At 35.7% G+C, this 20,098-nt stretch overlaps 1 protein-coding gene across 9 annotated transcripts in view; it reads right to left on the bottom strand.

Annotated features, from left to right (window-relative positions):
* LOC142339269 (gamma-aminobutyric acid receptor subunit gamma-2-like) overlaps positions 1-19,757 on the bottom strand; it is a 104,178-nt gene extending 84,421 nt beyond the window's left edge. For 2 of the 9 annotated variants that reach the window (XM_075389160.1, XM_075389161.1), the window contains exon 1: positions 3,717-5,221. The gene's annotated coding sequence lies outside the window, so the exon portion shown is untranslated. Of the gene's footprint in view, positions 1-3,662; positions 5,222-16,693; positions 16,851-16,932; positions 17,332-19,740 lie in introns of those variants that run through there. The other 7 variants (XM_075389162.1, XM_075389167.1, XM_075389170.1 and 4 more) reach the window with 7 other exon arrangements.
* Between the last annotated feature and the right edge of the window lie 341 nt (positions 19,758-20,098).

Below are 20,098 nucleotides of genomic sequence, written 5' to 3'. Positions count from 1 at the left end.
CAGTCTTTTTATACAAGTCAGGCGCTATGTAACTTTTCTGCAATATCTTTCAAGAAAAGTATATAATGCAATCAGATTCGAAAACTCGGATCTTTTCTGTTTGTGCCCGCACAGTATGTTATGCGCCCCCAGTTACAGAAAACGTGCCATTACATAGTAAATCATTATGTAAAAATATGGCACTTGCGTGTGGGGGGTGCAAATAAATTGCGCCCACTAAGCTGGGGGGAGCACAAACGGAAAAAGATCCGAAAATGCAAATGGACCCAAAAACAATAAAAAGCACTAGGAGAAGTCTTAAAAGTAAATTTTGTATTGAACTCTATGAAATTTTTTTGTTCAAAATGGTTCCGGAACTTTTTAAAGGGGTTGTTAAAGTACATTTCCAAAAAAAAATAAAGGAACCATTCAGACCCATTTAAATTATCGAAAAAATTTAGATGTGCATAAAAGATAGAAGGTTGCCTGAAAGATAGAAGAGTGTTCGGTTGTTTTTCAGAAAACTTTTTAGGTAAAAATAGAAAGTTAACGCGCATTTAGACTCTTGAAAGTAGCTTTCTCCAGTCTCAAAGACAATACCTTAATTTTCTTTCTTCAAAATCAAATGAGAAAATTTGAGGAAAAAAGTCTTCAACATTAAAACTGTCTCAAACTTAATCTACAATGCCTTTTCAAAAAGCAGGTAGAATCTTTCAATTGTTACAATGAAAACTTGTTGCAATGAAATAAAATAGTTTTTTAAAAGATTTTTCAACTATTTGAGGGCTCAGTATCATTTGAATAACATTAATAAAAATCTCCCAATAGGCAACAAATAATAGCTGTATAATTTTAGAATGAATGTCACCAAACTTATGTAGTCTTCTATTTTTTATTCTGAAAGTTCAAGAGTTTTCAGCGATTCTCAAACATGAGGTTCATATTGATGTATATCATTATCTTTCAGCAATAAAAAACTATAAATCTCTAGGTTTTTGTACTCCAATTTTGAATTCAACTAAATCTTTAACGTTTTGTAACAACGTTTCATTCATATTCATCTTGTAGCTTCGCTTAGGGTTTTTTAATAATGTTTTAGCATGCTGACTTAAACTGAGCTTTTTTTCAATTTTTGAATTCTAAAGCTGGAAAAATTAGCAGTTTTAATCTACATTCCCAGCATTTTTGTGGGTTTTTCGGCTTGCCTGAAACAATGAAAAAGATGCGGTACGCATCTTGAATGAAAAAACTTTGAATCGATTAATATCAACCAATACATAAAATAAACAATTTTATAATGGACCTTAAAAAGACCTTAAAAAGACCATTTATAATGGACCGACAAATAAACAATTCTATAATGGACCTTAAAAAATTTTGTGTTATCTTTATGCAGTTGTCCCTTAAGGTGAAATGTTTTTAATATTATATAAAATGGCAAAAGTAAAACAGTACACAGCCGTTTGCTGTTAAACTCTGGTCGATTTTGGTCGGTTGAATTCTGGTCGATTTTTAAGATACAACTTAACGGCTGATACCACAATTTGCAATGTTTTTGGTCAATAATTCCAATACAGTTGTGATTATCAGTATGCATATTCTGAGAAAAACAAAAACATCCCTCAAACAAGCTTGCAGTGCAAGTTCAAAAACCTTTGTTGAGTCAATTTAAAAATTTTATGAAAATTTTGATCAACTCTGTAATGAATCAGTTTTTAGCACTCTCGAATCGACAACAAAAAATTGCAATCATTTGATAAGTTTCTACTCCAAAATTATGTGTAGATAAATCTAAATTAGATGAATAAATGCAAGGCAATTTTTTGCAAAATAGGCAAAATTATTCAATGTCAAAAACAATTTTTCTGTACAACAGTCTGGCCTTATGTTATCAATATCTGTCGAGAAAAATATCTAATGTTGAGAGAATTGACTTTTTAAAAAGACAAAAATATTGAAAAGCGCTAAATGAAATCTTGAAAATAAAGATGTACCCAAAATTAGATGTAGAAAAATCAACTAACATAGATAACTGACTGACGTCGTCGGGCGAGTTGCTCTCAAACGACGTTGCCTGCGACGGCTAACACGATGGTTGGCTTCAGTAGTAGCGAGCTTGGGCTTAGGGATGCTAGCATTAGGGGGGTGACAGGTGTGTGTGTGTGTGTGTGTGTGTGTGTGAGAGAGAGAGAGAGAGAGAGAGAGAGAGAGAGAGAGAGTGGGTCTATCGATGGTGGTAGGGTTGCCAAGGCTAGATGAGATGGGGGTTAAATTCGACAGGTGGAGGAGAACGGACAATGGGAGCTTTGAGGAAGCGGGTAATGAGGGGCTGATTGCGGGGATGGTAAGGTGGGGTGACAGAGGGGTGAAATTTTAAGACTAAGAGCTGCCCTTCACGCCATGATATTGTCTCCTCAAAACAGTTTTGGTGGATCAATTCTTAGAGTACATTTAAGCTTAGAGCTCTAAGAAAACTTAATGCCCCTTGAGCGCTACCTCTTTTTCCCGTTTTTGAGGACAAAAAGTCAAAGGGGTCAGAAATCGGTCAAGCGAAAGAATGGCATAAAAAGGATCACAGGACCAATATAATTGGTAAACACTTCGTTTGAGAGAAATTAACAAATGCAATGCAAGTTTTCTGAAATAGGGAACATTAATCAAAGTCAAAAATCAGTCTTTTTATACAAGTCAGGCGCTATGTAACTTTTCTGCAATATCTTTCAAGAAAAGTATATAATGCTATCAGATTCGAAAACTCGGATCTTTTCTGTTTGTGCCCGCACAGTACGTTATGCGCCACCAGTTACAGAAAACGTGCCATTACATAGTAAATCATTATGTAAAAATATGGCACTTGCGTCTGGGGGGTGCAAATATATTGCGCCCACTAAGCTGGGGGGGAGCACAAACGGAAAAAGATCCGAAAATGCAAATGGACCCAAAAACATTAAAAAGCGCTAGGAGAAGTCTTAAAAAGTAAATTTTGTATTTAACTCTATGAAATTTTGCTCAAAATGGTTCCGGAACTTTTTAAAGGGGTTGTTAAAGTACATTTCCAAAAAAAAATTAAGGAACCATTCAGACCCATTTAAATTATCGAAAAAATTTAGATGTGCATAAAAGATAGAAGATTGCCCAAAAATGCTCTAAATATGTTCAGAAAGTGTATTTGGTGACGTGCATATTATTGATTAGTTGGTTTTTCTATCTTTCTGTTTTACGGATTGTTGTTTTTGATAACCCGTTGGTGGTTGCAGCGCGAATGATTGGTGGTTGCGGTTCAGGTTTTGTTAGATAAGTTGCTCTGATAATAAAAACCACGCTCTGATATGAAAACCCGCTTCTTGGTCAGATGTTAGTGTTATTGACTGGAAAACTGGATGTAACCGCGTCCAAGGTCAGCCCACAGCTGGCTTAATATTAGACTTTATGCAGACTACGATTAGTGAGTAATGAGCTCGTTCCGCCAACCCCCACCCCCCCCCCCCCCCCACACACACACACACACACACACACACAAACAGCACAGCTTTTCTCTGCCCTGGTACACCCACATCAACCTGCCAAGAGTTGAACATGTGTTTTACCGTGTTGCATTGTATTTCATATTTTTTTGAATAACAAGCGATTTTCCCACAAAGTCACTTGGGATGTGTAAATCTTTTGTTTATGGAAATACTTACTCAGTGTTTATTTATGAAAACAGCAAATTGACATATGTAAGAAATCAAACTTACAGTATAAAATTTGGTAAACAGTATGAACAATGTAAGAGCAATAAAGAACGTCTAAAATGTAAAAATGATTGCCAAGAAGTAACAATTTATTAACTAACAAAACTATCCTGTTTGATGCTATACATGGCAAAAAACTGGAAACAATTTTAATGTTGATGCTTGGGACTTAAATTGTAAATGTTGGTATAATAATCGGATATCAGTCTACGCGTATGGAGTAATGGACCAATTTAGAGATAAGGGGTAATAATCAGCTTTGACGGTTTAGAGAGTATAATTTTCGGGCAATTTCCCCTAGCGTGTGTTAGTTTAAGTGGGAATGTATAAATTGGTTGCCTAATCGCATCCTGGAAAAAAAATCCCGTCAAAATGTTATCAAGTGTATTTCTGGGGAAGAAATATTCCAAATCCCTGACGTCCTTCGAGAATAGAGGATAGCCTGCTTGCACATGTATTACTCTTCTAAAACACGTAATATCCTCTTAATACTGCAAATAATCGCACTAGCAATGCTCTGTGCAATAAAAAAACAAGGAAAGGTAAACAGCAGGAAAATTAGTGAAAAGTTTAGAGCAGAAAACTATAAAACAATTGTATTTTCACTCTCCTTGTCAAGGTGCGTAGAATGAAAGTAGTTTAAAAGTGGCCCGCGATATAAATAAAGTGACTAACAGTAATCAATTTCCGTCTTCGTGTATTATAACTGTAGTTGCCGCAAGTTTTGAGTGGTTTTCAAAATCAAATTCAGGCTCAAAAGGCGGGATTAGGAGAGCTGGATTAAAAGATTTAAATTCGAGAAAAATCAATTAGTCGCAAAAACGAGGAAAAGCGACAATTGCTAAAGGAAATTTACAGCCAAGGAACGCCAGATTTCCTTTGCGAAATTTTAGACCCAGTAGCTAGACGGAGCAGAATAATCTCTATCTTGCCAAGATGATTTAACTGAGTTAAGAAAAGAGTGAAATTAAAAATTTACCAAGGCTACCTAAGGTCAAAGCTTTCAATCGATATTTATCAAAATGGGCGAAATCCATTGAAACGAGAACGCCGCGCGCAACAAAAGTAACTTATCCCAGCAAAACCAACATCATTAAAGAAAAAGGTAACAAAAAAGACAACAAAAAGCGGACGCAAAAAGTTATCAATACAAGAATGTATGATGGAAATTTTGTGAGTTTTGACGTTGGAAACTTTTCCTTTTCTTCCTTTTGTTGAAATCAGGAAAGGAAAACTGAAAAGTGTACGTTTAATAACTATGCGGCAATCGCTCCCCTCGCCTTTCTCATTTTTTCGCAATGTGTTTCTAGATTATGTTTATGTACCGAGAAGTGAACATTCTTCCACTGTATTATTCCCAAGATAATTAGAGAACGGGCGCCCCACTGCTGTTTTTTGTGCCCTTTCCTTATCACAGTTAATTACTCAAGGTACGCTAAAATGGAGAGCCAATCTAAGAAGAAAGCCAATTGCTATAATCAACTTCACTCTTTCCGAAATTTTGCTGCCTTTTCGCTATTCTTCATATTTTCGGTTACTATTTTTCCCAATTTCTTTTTTGCTTGGGAATCAAAAGTTGAACAAAATAGAAACGTAAAAAGTGCAAATTTTGCACACAAGCTGAATAAAAAGAGATGTGTACAAACAAATGTTTTCAAATTTCGATTGCTTTTCAAAAATCCTCTTCAAATGATTGAAGACTTTTAAGTGAGTATTGTGTAAGCAGGAAATAAAATGTGTGAATACAATTGAAATAGGTGTTAACACGTTATGTTTGAACAAAGAAAATTGTTTCATTTGCATGAACAAATTTTATAATCACATGATTCGATTGTCATAATGCTGTTCATAAAGATAAAAGGATGCGAACGCAGAATTTTAGAGAATAAAGGAGAACAAAGTCTAACCAAAATTAAAGGACAATTTTGTTCTCTTCCTTTCTTTCTAGCTCCCCCTCCGAAACCCAAAAGAGGCGACAAACGGGCAATAAGAAAGGAATTATGGGCTAAATAGGCGTTTGGTAGTACAGTTGCATTGGGGGTATGTGGTGCTCACGCATGAAATAATTAAACAGCTACGAGCGCAGGAAACTTAACAGGATCTAAGTGGGAAACACTTCTTGAAGGAATTTTTCAATTACGCAAATGGGAAATGTACTTCTGCTGCAATTGACAAAAGAGAACGCACATTCAGACACGACATCTGAATGCTAAGGCTGCCTCGCCTCTATTGCCCCCAACAACTACCACCACCACCACTATTACACCTCTGCTCCCATACAACACAACTGCTGCTGCTACTGCTGGTGTTACTACTGCTACGACTATAAGTACTGCTTATGTGCTTATGCTGCTGCTAGGTGCTCGTTTTTGCCCTGCCACAATGGGCTACCGCACCCAATTCTCTCAGCCATAACAATACCCAACTGCTGCACCTACTAATACACGCTGAAGCAGAAGTGAATTTCAGTCTAATTTGGAAATAGAAAACACATCACTTTGCCACCAGGAGAGCGGAGCGGGTGATGGAAAGGCCAACAATTATTAAGACGTTTTCTACCCCCTCCCCTAGCTATTAGTGAAAAACAGCACTATATACTTGATAAAATAGCCCTGAGCGTGTTTTTGGTATGATAATGCTGTCACGAAGCGTCAAAAATAAGCGCATTAGGCTGAAAACGTACATGCTTTCAGACACACATACATTCTAATTAGGCAGGTCACATCAAAACAACGGGTCTTAACCTCTATTAGCTTAATCAAATATGTTCACAAACAACCAACGCCCTTGACGAAAATCATGACGAAAATAACATTCTATTTTACGAGTCTCATCTCTCATACGCACTATTTTGACCACTTCATTTTGCTTTCTTTCCATCAAGCACATGTAACGAGTCATAAAAAGTCATTACAGCTTCAAATGGACTGCGAAATTACTAAAACTATGTCCTGCTTCAACAAGACAACGTGTCTAGACTAACGAAATTTCCGTTTCGATCACATGTTAATTGAAATGTTGTTTCTCATATGGGTTCTCCGTATATTAGTGGATCCATGATGCAAAGAGAAAAATAGTGTGTGTGTTTATCAAGTTTGCATAAGCGAACAAAATTATAATTAGTTAGCGAGTGAGAGAAAGTGATTGAGAGAATAATTAAGTTGGTAAGTCAGTGAGCGAGTGAGTGAATTAGAGTGAATGAAAGAGTGAATAGGTAAGACTGAACCCGAGTTATCGTGGAAATTTAGAGGAAATTCATGTACAAACATTAACAATCAAGTTTATTACAGCAGCAGTTTTAAGAGTTTGAGTTTGAGTTTGAATTTGGGACATTAGCTCTAAACTGGACAATGTTACTGGGGTACGAAGCCATTTTAAAAACAGTGGAGGGTTTTTACTGGCTTTTCTTGATTGCGATTACTTGTCGTTGAGTACTTCTGGCTTGCCGCGTTTGCAGTTGTTATTGGACATTGATAGGTATGAAGGTAAGTTTTGTCAGGGATGGGGACGAAAAAAAAGAATAAGGAAGTAAAAGAGAAAGAAAGGAAAACAGAAAAGAGATTGAATTAAACTAAAACTAGAAGAAGGGCTGAGCTTCAAACAGCTTTGTCTGTTTGCTCGAGACAGCTGCGGCGCGTTGGGGCATCGAACTCCCGCTGTGTTTTTCATTTCGTGTACTGATGTGTTGCGCCAATTTACACACGTTTCTGCTAGAGAATTGTCTTTACGGTTCATTTTTTCCATACATCGTGGCTGATGAATTTCTCTCGAGTTTCGAAATGACTTTGTTATGCAGAATTGAGACACTTAGAACCCTTGATGCAAACGTTGCCGGTTTTGACTTGTCTTGTACTTTATACAAATGCTGAGTTTTCAGGCTTGAGGAAAATAACAAGATGTCTGTACGCAATGCTCCCGAGAGTCCTGCCCCAGAGGAAAAGTTTTCTCAGGGCATAATTCGGGTGATTCCTCTCGAAAGCTTCGGCGACGGAGCCAGGGCTCCCCGACAGACTGCTCTAGAGAAGCTTCCTCTGTTTGAGCGGTTGTTATCGAGTGGACTGTTGGAGGCTCATAGAGCTTGGAAGCGACAGAAGCGGTTTATAAAGCCTAGGAAACGGCGGGCACCTTCTGATTCGAAAGGATCGAAGAAGCTTCCTGACCCTAGGTTAGATCCTGACTTTGATTCGAAGAATCCTTTGGTTCTTAGTCGGTGATCATTGACTTTTTAATCAATAAATAAAAAGAAAAGGTTTGATTTTCAGGCAACCTAACCAAGCAGAAAGTCCAATGTGCTTTTGCAGTTGTTCTTTGGACAACACCTTTCTTCTCTATAAGGCGTAAAATTGCTTTAACTTTTTTGTGCGCGCTTGATGTAGTCTTTTGCCAGCCGCATCTGAATGTTTCTTATAGTAGGTGAGTTCGACTCTTCATGTAAATTTTGCACACTATACCATCGAGATTTCCTTAAACAAAATCTCAGTGCTCTGTTTTGTGCTCTTTGCAATGTTGATTTGACCGTTTGCGATTGGTTGCGCCAGCAAGCGTTTGCATAAAGAAATACGGGCCGGATTCAGGAGTTGTACAGCAGAAGCAACTTTTCCTGCTCAACATTGAGGTTGCTTAGACGCCGCAGTTGGAAGATTCGCTGGTTTGCTCTGGTTGTGATGTCTTTACAATGTTCATTCCAGTTTAGGTCTGGCGTCATGGTTACTCTTAAGAACTTGATGGTTTTCGCTTCTTCAATTTGTTTTCCGTTGATGTTTAGGCGGCTTAGACTTCTTTGTCTTTTCGAAGGTTTTGTGAAGAGCATGTAATTTAATTTGGCGGGATTTATTTTGATTTTTAACTTATTACACCACTTTATGAGAATGTTTAGTGAAGCTTGGAGTTTGCTCTGTATTAACTGACTGGACTTTGAGCTGTAAAACAATGCAAAGTCATCTATGAACTGAGAAATTTCTGCTGGCATTTCTGGAATGTTGGAGACTTTAATTAAGAACAATATGGGCGCCACAACCCTACCCTGGGGGACCCAGGCTGTAGGTTAGAAATTCTCGCTTCTTGTATTCTTAATTTTCACGTAAACGTTTCTTTGTGAGAGGAAAGAATTCACCCGTTTGATGATTTTTGCTTGTATTCTGATTTTGTTAAGTTTGTCAATCAAACCTCATCTCCAGACTGCATCAAAAGCTTTTTCTACATCGAGGCAGTCAAGTACCACAATTTCTGACCACTGGTATGCTTCACTTATATGCTGAGTCAAAACAAGTAGATTATCGGTTGTGCATCTGTTTGCTCTGTATGCACTCTGTTGTGGTCCAAAGACTTTGTCTGCTTCACAGTGGTTTTGTATGAGGTTTTTAACAACAGTTTCACAGACATTTGCAATGCAATTGGTAAGGCTAATTGGTCTGTAATTTTCTGTTTGCTTCCTGTATTTTTGAGGTTTTGGAAGCATTGTTACTTTTGGAAGCATTGTGAGTCTTTCCAAAGGCATGGCACATGAGAATTGTTAATTGAGCTGGTAATAATTATGCATATGAAAGCTTTAATGGTTTTTGGTAGAGCCTTCAGTAGCTGATAGCTTATTTTGTTTGGCTGCGGACATGATTTACTTGTGTTTTTCAGAATTTCATTGAACTCTTTAATGTTTAAAAAAGTTTCTTCAGTTAGTTCTTTTTATTTTGTTTCTAATAGAAGTTTTGTGTTTCATTCTGTCTCCAGAAAATCTTCGTTTTCGTATTTGTGTTCTTTCATTGCCTCAATCATCAGGCTTTTAAACATTTCACACTTTTCATTGTCAGTAACAGCAATTTTGACTTTGAAAATTATTTGTAAATGTGATCAGCTTGACTGTTGTTTATCAGTAGTGATGGTTTTGATTTCTTTCCAGAACCCCTTGTTTCCTGCTTGTTTCGCTGTTTCAATTAACTTTCTATTTTGTCTTTCAATCGAACGTTTTAATGCCCTTCTTATTTCGTTTCTCAATCGAAAAAAACTGTCATCATTTGCACTTTTCAGTTGCCTCCCTATCTTTTTCTTTTGTTTGATTAGATTGTTTTCCTCTTGACTAATTTGAATATTCGTATTATTTACATAGGGTAGCTCGATTGCCTCATGAATTAGTTCGATGAGGTTGTGGCTTATTTCATTCAGATTGTCTTTATTTGGATACTTTGGTGGTACAAGCAGAAATTTTTGTAATTGACTTTTGCATGTTTTTAGAACTTCTTGAAATTGACTTTTGCTTATAAATCGAATTCTGTTTGAAGTTTCAGCTTCAAGGAGGTGAGTGTCGCTGAGTGGTCGCTGGCGAAATCTTCTAATACTTGAAAATTTTCAAAATGTTCAAAGACTGAAAGACTGCAGAAATGTAAATCAAGCATGCTTTGGCTCTTATGTTGATTAGATTGATACGTTGGATAAACGTTGTTCAGTAGTTTGAAGATTCCTTCATCGATTATTCCCAGCAGTTTTCCGCCATTTTTGGTGTTGTATGTACAATTGAGCTCTTCATGAGGAGAATTGACATCTCCACATATGAATATGTTCGGGGGGTTGCAGTCGAATATTTCAGTCATTTTAGGTCTTGATTGGGTGAATTGTAAACATTGATTATCCATATGTTTCCAATGATTGGTGCTTCTAAGTTTACACCGATTATCTTTAATGCCTATGCGTTACTGCTTTTTCTGGATATAATTGGTCTAACCTCTTTGACGTTTATGCCATGGTTATTGCAATGATAAAAGACCCATGAAAACTGCTTGCGTATGCTTATGTTACAATAAAATTTTTTTCATGTACAAAACGTTTTTGTCATTTCTTGACTTCATTTAAACAAAAAATGTCAATGTTTTTTTTCCGTCAGAAACAAGAACAATTCATAAATTTTGTTTTTTAAGCCACGACAGATCCATTGTAAAATTTACTGATGTCCATTCTGATGGTTTTGTTGGCTGCTAGATTGAATCATGTTTGTGTTAACAGTTTGCATCAGATTTGCTTTCTTGATATTATCGGGAATTTCATGTCCATCTATTCTTTCGTTAAACACTCTTCTGTAGCCACTGTTGCTAACAACGCTGATATTATTGCTATAGGACATTTTATTGAGATTGTTTCTTATTTCACTGAGAACTTCAGCAACTAGAACAGTAATTTTTGTAGTGGTTAATGACTGAGTGTTTTGAGTATCTTTACTTGTAATGGCATTTGAGTATGTCATTTCTTGTCTCTGTTTATTTGCTTCAGTCACGGCGTTCTGATATGCGGGACAGCCTCTATACACTGTTGCGTGTGAGCCACCACAGTTTGCACATTTTGCCCGTTCTTTCGATTCATTAAATCTTTTTAAATTGTGTTTGCCTGCACATCGTAGACATCTCAAATTGTCTTTACAATTGCTCAACGAACGATCAAACTATTGACATTTGAATCATTGCTTAATGTCAGGTGGATCTTTACTTGGTTCGCAGCGGCGGAGCACCCAGTCTATTTTTACGCCATGTTTGACTGCGGCTGTTATATGGTCTGCGGAGCCAGTTATGACGCGAATCAGTTTTGTTGGTTTTCCGCTGGCCCTGCTTGTTATCGGAAGCACCCTGATAAGATTCATAGCATTGTTATTGAGAAGTTCTTGATTCACTTCGTTTTCTTGTATGCTCTGATAAACATTCACAATTACAAAACTGGGTTTAAATTTGGCTTTTGTCAGAGTGTTTTTTTGCGTTGATAGAAGTGTTTGGAAGGGCAAGTTGGAGATTGGAGGCGTTCATCAGACATTCTCTTGAACTTTGGTCTTCTGGCCGTTTTGGGAACTTGAAGCAGATCGTGTCAGGAAGGCTTAAAGCGAGCTTAAGACTTTTGAAGATGAAAGATAAAACTGGGCGACAAATAAAGACTTTTGAGCTTAAAACTAGAAGAAAAGTGAAAGAAAAGTTGGGATTTAAACGAAAAGGTCGAGATTTAAAACCTTAAGCAAGTTTTATTGAAAAATCTCTTTCTATAAAAGTCTCACACCCAAAGGATATTCCTGCACAAAGTGGAATACTTGCTTGTGGCTTTCCTATCACACTTTGAGGTGCTGATCTGAAAGTATAAGATCTTGTAAAATCTCAAACAATAAAAATTTGGATCTTTTCAGCAACTGCCCCCCTTTAGCAAAAGGGGGCTATTCTTGAATAAAGTTCAAGCAAGCGATTTATTAACCAATCAGAGACGACTAATAACTTTCCACGTATGCGCATACTATGTTAAACTGAATAGAATAAAATACGCCATGCTATTGCAATTAGCCGAATTGGAATACAGAGCGAAAGAAATTTGCGACAGGCGGGTCCGTGGGCGCGCTTCACGCGCGTTGCGGCTTGGCCGCGAAAACCGACCCGCGATTTCCGGATTACATCCCACAGCGCGAGCGAGACATGGCCGTGAACAGCGGTCCGCAATTGCACTTAAACTGATATTTGGCTATCTAGAATGTACGCCAAAAATTATGGTAAACAATAGCACAGATGGGGTGGCGAATCTCTACTAGGTACCAGGGGGGGGGGCAAATGTTGAAAAGATTTTCGTGGAATAGTGTATAATTTTTCTGTAAAACAGAAGTGGTCTGGAAATTGTCTGAGAAGTGGTCTAAAATCTTGAGGCAGATATATATATATATATATATATATATATATATATATATATATATATATATATATATATGAGGTTTGAACTCCATTGTGCTCATTGAGTTCATTTTACATCTACTCAGGAGTAGAATTTTTTTTCATTTTTCTGTAAGATCCTATAAGATTTAATTTCTATCGTGTAAAATCTGACAAGATGGATTTTTTATTGTGCATAACATCTAGTAAGATAGAATTTTTAAATTGTAAGATTGGATAAGATGCGTATTATGAATTTTTTTTATTGTTTAAAATCTGATAAGATTCTCGATAAAATTTTTTCATCGAGTAAGATCTGTATGATCATGTGTCATATGGGTCATTGGTAAAAACGCTTGGTTGATTTAACACACAGTTTTTTAAAAAAAAACAATATGGTACCATTACTTAAATGAAACGGATTCAAATTACATCAAATATAGTCAAACGATGTGAAAAATTCAAAAGGTTTCAAAAACTGTGCTACATTATAATCATAGAAAATCCCCAATGAGAATAATGATTACAATTCCGATTTCACATCTTTATTACTTTTTGTCACTTTCACAAAATTTTCTTGTCTGTGTAATGTCCTACTTGTCAGATTTCTCTTGTTCCGAAATGCAGATTAAACAAATGTCTTCTTTCGAATTTTTTTTGAAGCATTAATTTAAGCAATAGGTGCGGTTGCCTCTGACTGAACCGAACAAAGCGAGTTCTGTTCTCTGGGTCGCGGAAACAAATTTGTCGAAAATCAACATATCCACGCAAATAACTTTTTTTTAAATCTGCAAACATGTAAATTAAACTAACCAATTGGTTAATGTTACATGTTAGAAATCTATTAATCAAACATTATTGTTTTCTAATTTATAACAAACTAAGGTTCGGTTTTCGTAAAATAATTTAATAAAAAATATGTTTAAATCCTGCAGCCCTTCTGTCTATTGGAACTCTTTCGTGTCGTTTAAGCATTTCCGCTGTAACTTTTTGTTTAAATTTGGTCTTCGACGTTTCTTTTCTAATTGTAATTGGAAGTGTGTTCCATTTTCGAATAAAGTTACGAACAATTGAACCATTACTCCAATTTGACTTACAATTTTGTTCTAAGAAAAGGTTATGGGTTCGTTTGTTTACAATAATAGGCACGTTTTCTAAAAATCTGAAATGTCTATTAGAGCGATTTCTTGTTTGTTGGAGAATATTGAAAAACCTATTTAAAGACACCCGTGTTATTTGGAGCTCTGCTGGAAGAATTTTAGTCTCCAGAAGTAGATCTCTGGCAGTATCGTATTTGGTTTTCATAAAGCAAACTTTTATTCTCCAGTTTATCTGTTTGTTAATTCTGTCAATAGAGTAAGATGGTAAATTTTGAAAAAAAATTCCGCTAAAATCTAAATCAGACAAAACTAGTGATTTAAAAAGATTTATTCTTGTTTTTTAGCGGTACCTGATAACGAACCAAATATAATGATCTGATTGCTGAAGCCATTTTACTGATAACCTTTTTAGTTGATTTTGGTATGTCAGTTCCCTATCAATTATTACACCTAAATATCTACATTTTTCAGATGCTTCCAATCGGTGTCCCTTGAAATCGACAGTTTCAATGATCGGCAATTTTTCATTCCTGAACACCATTAACTCCGTTTTTTTCTCATTCAAAGTTAACCTGTTTTGTTTCATATATTGATCTGTCTTGTTTAATGTATCTTCAGCTATTAGCTGCAAATTTGCTTCATTCTTTGCATGACATAGAATTGCTGTATCATCCGCAAACTGTAATACATCACAATTCGTTGATACAACTTCACTGAAATCGTTGACATAAAGTATAAAAATTAGAGGCCCTAAGACAGTTCCCTGAGGAACACCGTGATTTATGACAACCCAATCTGATTTTGCTATCCCATTTTTTACACACTGTTTTCTATCACAAAGGAAAGAGTTTAATAAGATTCTTGCAATTTCTCCAATTCCATACCTTTTTTTGTTCATAAAAACATCTATAGATATTGAGTTGAAAGCCTTTGCTAAGTCTAAAAAGAGTGTGACAACAATTTCGTTTTCGTCAACGCATTGGTTTATCTTTTCAGTTAATGAAATGATAGTATCGAGACAGGACTTTTGCTTTTGAAAGCCGAATTGGTTCTTGTTAATCAGATCATTAAGAGTTAGGTGGTGAGTTAGTTGTTCAAGTAGTAATCGCTCAAAAATTTTTGCTAGAATTGGTGTGACTGATATGGGTCGATAGTTTTCTGGTTCTAGTCGGTCTCCCTTCTTATAGACAGGTGTAACTTGCGCTGTTTTCAAAATATTAGGAAACGTGTTTTTGTTTATACATTCATTGACGACAAATTGTAAATGAGTTCCAATAGACAGTTTACTATCTTTTAGCGCCCATGCTGGTATATAGCCCGGTCCGGGAGATTTATGCTTAGGTAGATTATCATTAACATTATAAAATTTTTTTCTCGTGACTGGTCGGAAGCTAAATTCCGGTCCATCAAATGTTAGGGAAGAACAATTTGGAGCAACCTCTTTGCCTTTGTATAATCCTAGTTTCGCAAAACAATTATTAAGAACATTGGCAATCTCTCTGTCATCCTCAACAAAATGACTATCTTCCCTTAATTTGTCAATTTTTTCTATTTGGCTGTTGGAATTGATCCTATTTTTGATGAATTTCCATTGTTCTCTTGAAGTTGGTAGCTGCTAGAAAAAATTCTTTGTGTAATCATCTGCAGCTTTTTTCAGTTTTCTATTCACTGAATTGCGTAAAGATTTGTAAATGTTATAAATCTTGGGTTTTTCTTCCACGCATTAAAGAGACGGTGTTTTTCATTTATGAGACCACGTAATTCTTTTGTCAACCATTGCTTTTGTTGTTTTTTGGTACTACTTTCTACCAACTTCAAGGGTGCATGACAACTCAGTATATTTTCAAAAATTTCGATAAATTTTAAAAACATTTCGTTCGGCTCATTTATCTGGTACATAGGCGACCAATCTTGCAGCGCAATGTCACGATTGAAATTCGATCTTGAATATTTCTTGGTATTACGTATCAAAAACTGCCTTTTCTTATCACTGTGATCTATTTTTAATGATGACTGATATACTATTGTGAAGTGATCAACTCCAAGAGTCGACTCTAGAACACTGGCTTCAAAAATTTGGTTCTTCGAGATAAAGCAGTGATCAATTAACGAATATTTTTCACCATTTGTCCATGTTGCCTCCGTTTCATTAACGTAACATAGCCCATTGTTTGCTGTGAAAATATCAAGTGACTGTCTACCTTTTGTGCCTAACAAGTTTATATTGTAATCTCCTAATAAAATTAGATTATCTGTATACGAATACACATTTAAGGTTTCTACAGTCATTTCATCCAGAAAAAAGTTACAAAGATTTACATTGGGGCAGTATGCTACATTAATGAGTAGTTTTTGTGTTAAAGGCTTACCAATTTCAATCCACATTGACTCAAAAAAACTTCTATTGATTGTGTTCAAATCATTTCTCATTTTTACTTCAAACTGTTTTGGAACCCAAATACCTACCCCTCCACCTCTCTGTACATTAGTTAAAGATGATCTTGGTTGGTGAATGAAGTGATGACTATTGCACAGATAAAACTCGGGAATGTCAGTTTTTTCGTTTATCCATGTTTCGGTAACAACTAGGAATGAGGTTTCATTAAGGTTTTTCAAAAAACGAGACAATTGCTCATGTTTATTATTGAGGCTTCTACAATTCATATACCAAAACTTGGGGAACTCCGATTTTCTCGCACACTCATCATTGTATTTTTCAATTGTTGTTATTCTATCCAAATTTGATGGACCTGGGTTTCTTTCAATGTCACCACATTTTTGTAGAATAACTACGATGATTATAAGTAGATATTTTATATTAAATATTCCGACCCATAGTAAAAAATTTTTAATCTGATCGATATGACGGTAGTTAGGTTTTTTAAGTTTACAAAAATTTGAGTGACTTTTGAGAAACTCAATCGTTTCTAGAAAAAAAGCAAACTTTTTTCGTGGCTGGTTTTCATATTTTTTAAAATCTGAATCGCAACTTAGTAGACCGTACGAGAAAAAATGGATTACAAATGATAGAATTGATGGTGTAAAAACTCAGAATATGTCAATATTTTCAATAATACACTGAAATAGTGAAGAGTGGAAAATTTCGGATTGAGTGAAAATTACTATAATTTTGCTACAATTTTCTCTTCTCCCTGCTTTCAGCCCCAAAAATATCTCGTTACAGCGTTAAGTAAGAAGTTGAAAGAAGAACAAATACACTACTAACCAAAAAAGGCTTACCGCTCACTGAGAGACTTCAATTGAGATAACAATAATGTTTAAGTGCTTGCGTTTCAGCACCAGTTTGCTGATAATCTTTCGTTAAAAAGTGCAACTCATACATTACACGAGAAAGCTATTTAATCACTGTTATAAAAGTAATGAAGAGTAATCGATAGGCAATCGAACAATGAGACAGTGTTATTAGATGCGCTTAGCTAACTTCACTGATTCATCAAAACTTACCATTAATAAATTATTACAAGCCGACTGAGCTGAGCTTGTTAAAAAGCGATAAAAAGTAAACAACAGTCAAGAAAAATGTGAAGAAATATGGTTTCGTACATTAAAAATGCAAGAAAAATTATTTAAATGAATTATAAAACATTCAGTCAAGTTTTCCAATTCTGATAGACGACCGTGCCGCACTTTTTATGCGGGCATGTCTGCTGTTTTATTAGTTTTGAACGGCGCTTCTGCTTTCTTGTAATAAATATGTCATTTTCCGAACATGTGCTTTCACGTGCACTGCACTGAATTATGTTTGGAGTCATGCCAAAAAGGTTATTATGGCTATAGAGAGAAAACGATAGGAACTAAGAAACATGATTTCAAACATAAACAAAGCTTTTGTTTTAGGAGGACAGGGTATTATTATGGAAAATAATGTCAAAGAGTAAAAGATAAATAATATATGAACAAATTAAGGATGATATATGATATTGAAATATGTATCATATGTTTCTTTTTGAGATCTTAACAATAGTTTTATATTAAAAGGAGAAATTTTCTTAATCAGTGGGTGTTACTTCTAAGATGAAATGCAAATACAATGGAAATTTTAAAATGAATGAAACGGCTCTAGCTTTCAAATATTTCTCTGCTACAATAGACCAAGATATGTTCTCCATTCACTCCTTTGTATTTTCAAACATGAAAGGGAACCATTCACAAGTACATGAAATTGAGGAACATTATGGCATGCTATATTGCGTAATGGACTTAAAGGGTGGGGCGGTAGTGATTTAAATGTGTGTGAGGGGGGGGGGGGGGTGAGGGGGGAGGAGGGGTGAGGGGGAGTGCATGCGTGTGTGTATGTGCGTGCCATAGAAAATAGGCGTCGGGGTGGGGGGGGGGGGGGTGCTTGGTGCTATGATACAGGGAGGTACTCGGGGGACCAGGATTTGTTCAGATGTGTTCTGTGATTGCCTTTCACCTGTAATAGATACAGCGGTCAATCTTTTTGTTGACTTGTCAGGCTCACTTGAATCTGCGCTGTTAAAAGTGAGTTCTAACCACGCCAAGGGAGAAGTAAAAAGGGGAGATAGGGAAAGTGATATTTGTGGAAAATAACACCCCCGTTGAACTAAGCCGAAAACCTTGAAGAAGAATTACATGCCCCGTAGAGGTAAACGTGTAATAGGTTAGATCTAATTTATCATTACAGGCTGCAATACTTTGGTTAGAAAAATTGCGCTCATTGTTAAATTCTTGCAAGAATTTTCTAGTCAAATTTCATTTTGCAAGATTTTGAAATTCGGGCATAAGTGGAAAGCGCAATTTTTTAAATTGCAGTCCCTTTGTTGTCAATATTTAATTTTGAATAATTGTTGACCGAAGTTTTAATTCAGAAAAATATACATTGACACATCAGGTTTTGACAGAAAACATCCGCAAAGTTTTGATATCGATAAGGGCAGCATTGTGTCCCTGGATTATTTCTGGAATAATGAGTCATAGAATCCACTTATTCATGAAAATGGAATATCAGTCCAAATCGGGAAGTAGGGAAAGAGTTTTGAAATTGAATTGCATATTTTTCATCTTGCTTTATTTTCGGAAATTGCATCAGAACCATATGCTGTGAATTCTACTCACATTGATTGGAGGAAGGGGTGGGATTTATTTTGTTCACAAGATTGTGTTTTTTCAGTTTCATCTTGATGTGGCGTTATAAACAATTACTGAGGCAAGTTACACTTGATTAACCATCTTCAATTTTACACTGATTACAATAATAAAGTTAATCTATTGTTTAACCATACATTAAACAAGTTCTCATTTGGTTGTGAAAGTTTGATGTTTATCACACTTTGAAAATTATGAAGCAATAATTTGTTTATCACCAGAAAGAAGCAAACAGATACAACTGAATAAAAGTTCAATAAAAAATCTCTTTTATTTTTCTCCTCACAATTCTGTAAGCACACACGTTTTTCAAATTATTCTCCCTTTCCACCCCCACTAAATTTTTTGCACCAACGGGAAATATAGATAAAGCGCATGTACCATAAATTTGTACAACCAGTTCAGCTCAGGAAAGTTAACTAAATTTTTATGAAACTAGAACATTTTCGGCTAGGATAGATGTCGGCTTTGTAAAAGAGTAATTCGAAATAGGAAGCTAAAAATCTCTTTCATTCTTATCTCCGCGTCTGATGTCTGCCGTAGAAAAGCTGTGACTTTGAAAGGTATGAATTTCATAAAAATTGAATCAGATTAACGCATTCAGGCGCTATCTTCCATCTCTTTTTATTCTTCAAAGACAAGCACAGCAAAGTCAAGAGCAAATGGAACAACAGACTTATACATCTAATTTTAGCTCTGAGAGGAAATGAAAGTCGCGTTATATGTTGAATAATATGGAGCAAATTGAACTTTTGGCCTCGCCGTCTTCTTTGAAGTCTGATAATAGAGCAAAAAATGGAACAAATGTATATTGACAATATAAAAGTAAACAGAAACTTTGCCGGTACAAAAAACTTACTTTGTTTAAAAAGATGCCGAAAAATTCAGATTCGGACGTTATAGTAGCTTCTTGTTTTCTGCCGTGTTAAAGATAGTGGAAAATTTTGTTACCGGCGTTGTCCATTGTCCTCGTGGTTTTGTTCAAGCACTTGAAATAAATAAATTAAGCGTATTTATTGCTGCTGCGTTTGACGGTTAACATCAAATATTTTTAAGAAATCTGTTTGGAATCAAACAACTGTTGAAACAAAATTTGAAAAAAAATAAAAGACATAAGAAAAAATGCAGACTGCAAAACTAACTTACAAAACCAAATCAAGCGCTACAAGTTGAAAGAATTGCCCATCCAGAATGTTTCCATAAAACCCGCTTCATAATAATAATGTGTAGATGTGACCAGAAATCAATTGCTTAAGAATAATTGAAGTCACGAAAAGTTAGAGCCGAAGACGAAATTCCTTATAGCTAAACATAAATGTGAATTTTGCAAAAGCTGTAGAAAATATGTTTAACTTAAGTCAAAATTAAGGAATTAAATAGTGCTGGCTTGCCAAAAGGAACTTCCGTGTGGCAGCTATTAGGAAAACAGTCAGATCTGCTTTCAGATTTTGTGACTGATTGTGAAAATTTGTGTTCCCCTTAGTAGCATGTGACACACAGAAAA

The sequence above is a fragment of the Convolutriloba macropyga genome, chromosome 5, assembly GCF_964194025.1.
Source record: "Convolutriloba macropyga chromosome 5, txConMacr16.3, whole genome shotgun sequence".
NCBI lineage: Eukaryota > Metazoa > Xenacoelomorpha > Acoela > Convolutidae > Convolutriloba > Convolutriloba macropyga.
This window is presented reverse-complemented; position numbering and strand designations above follow the sequence as displayed.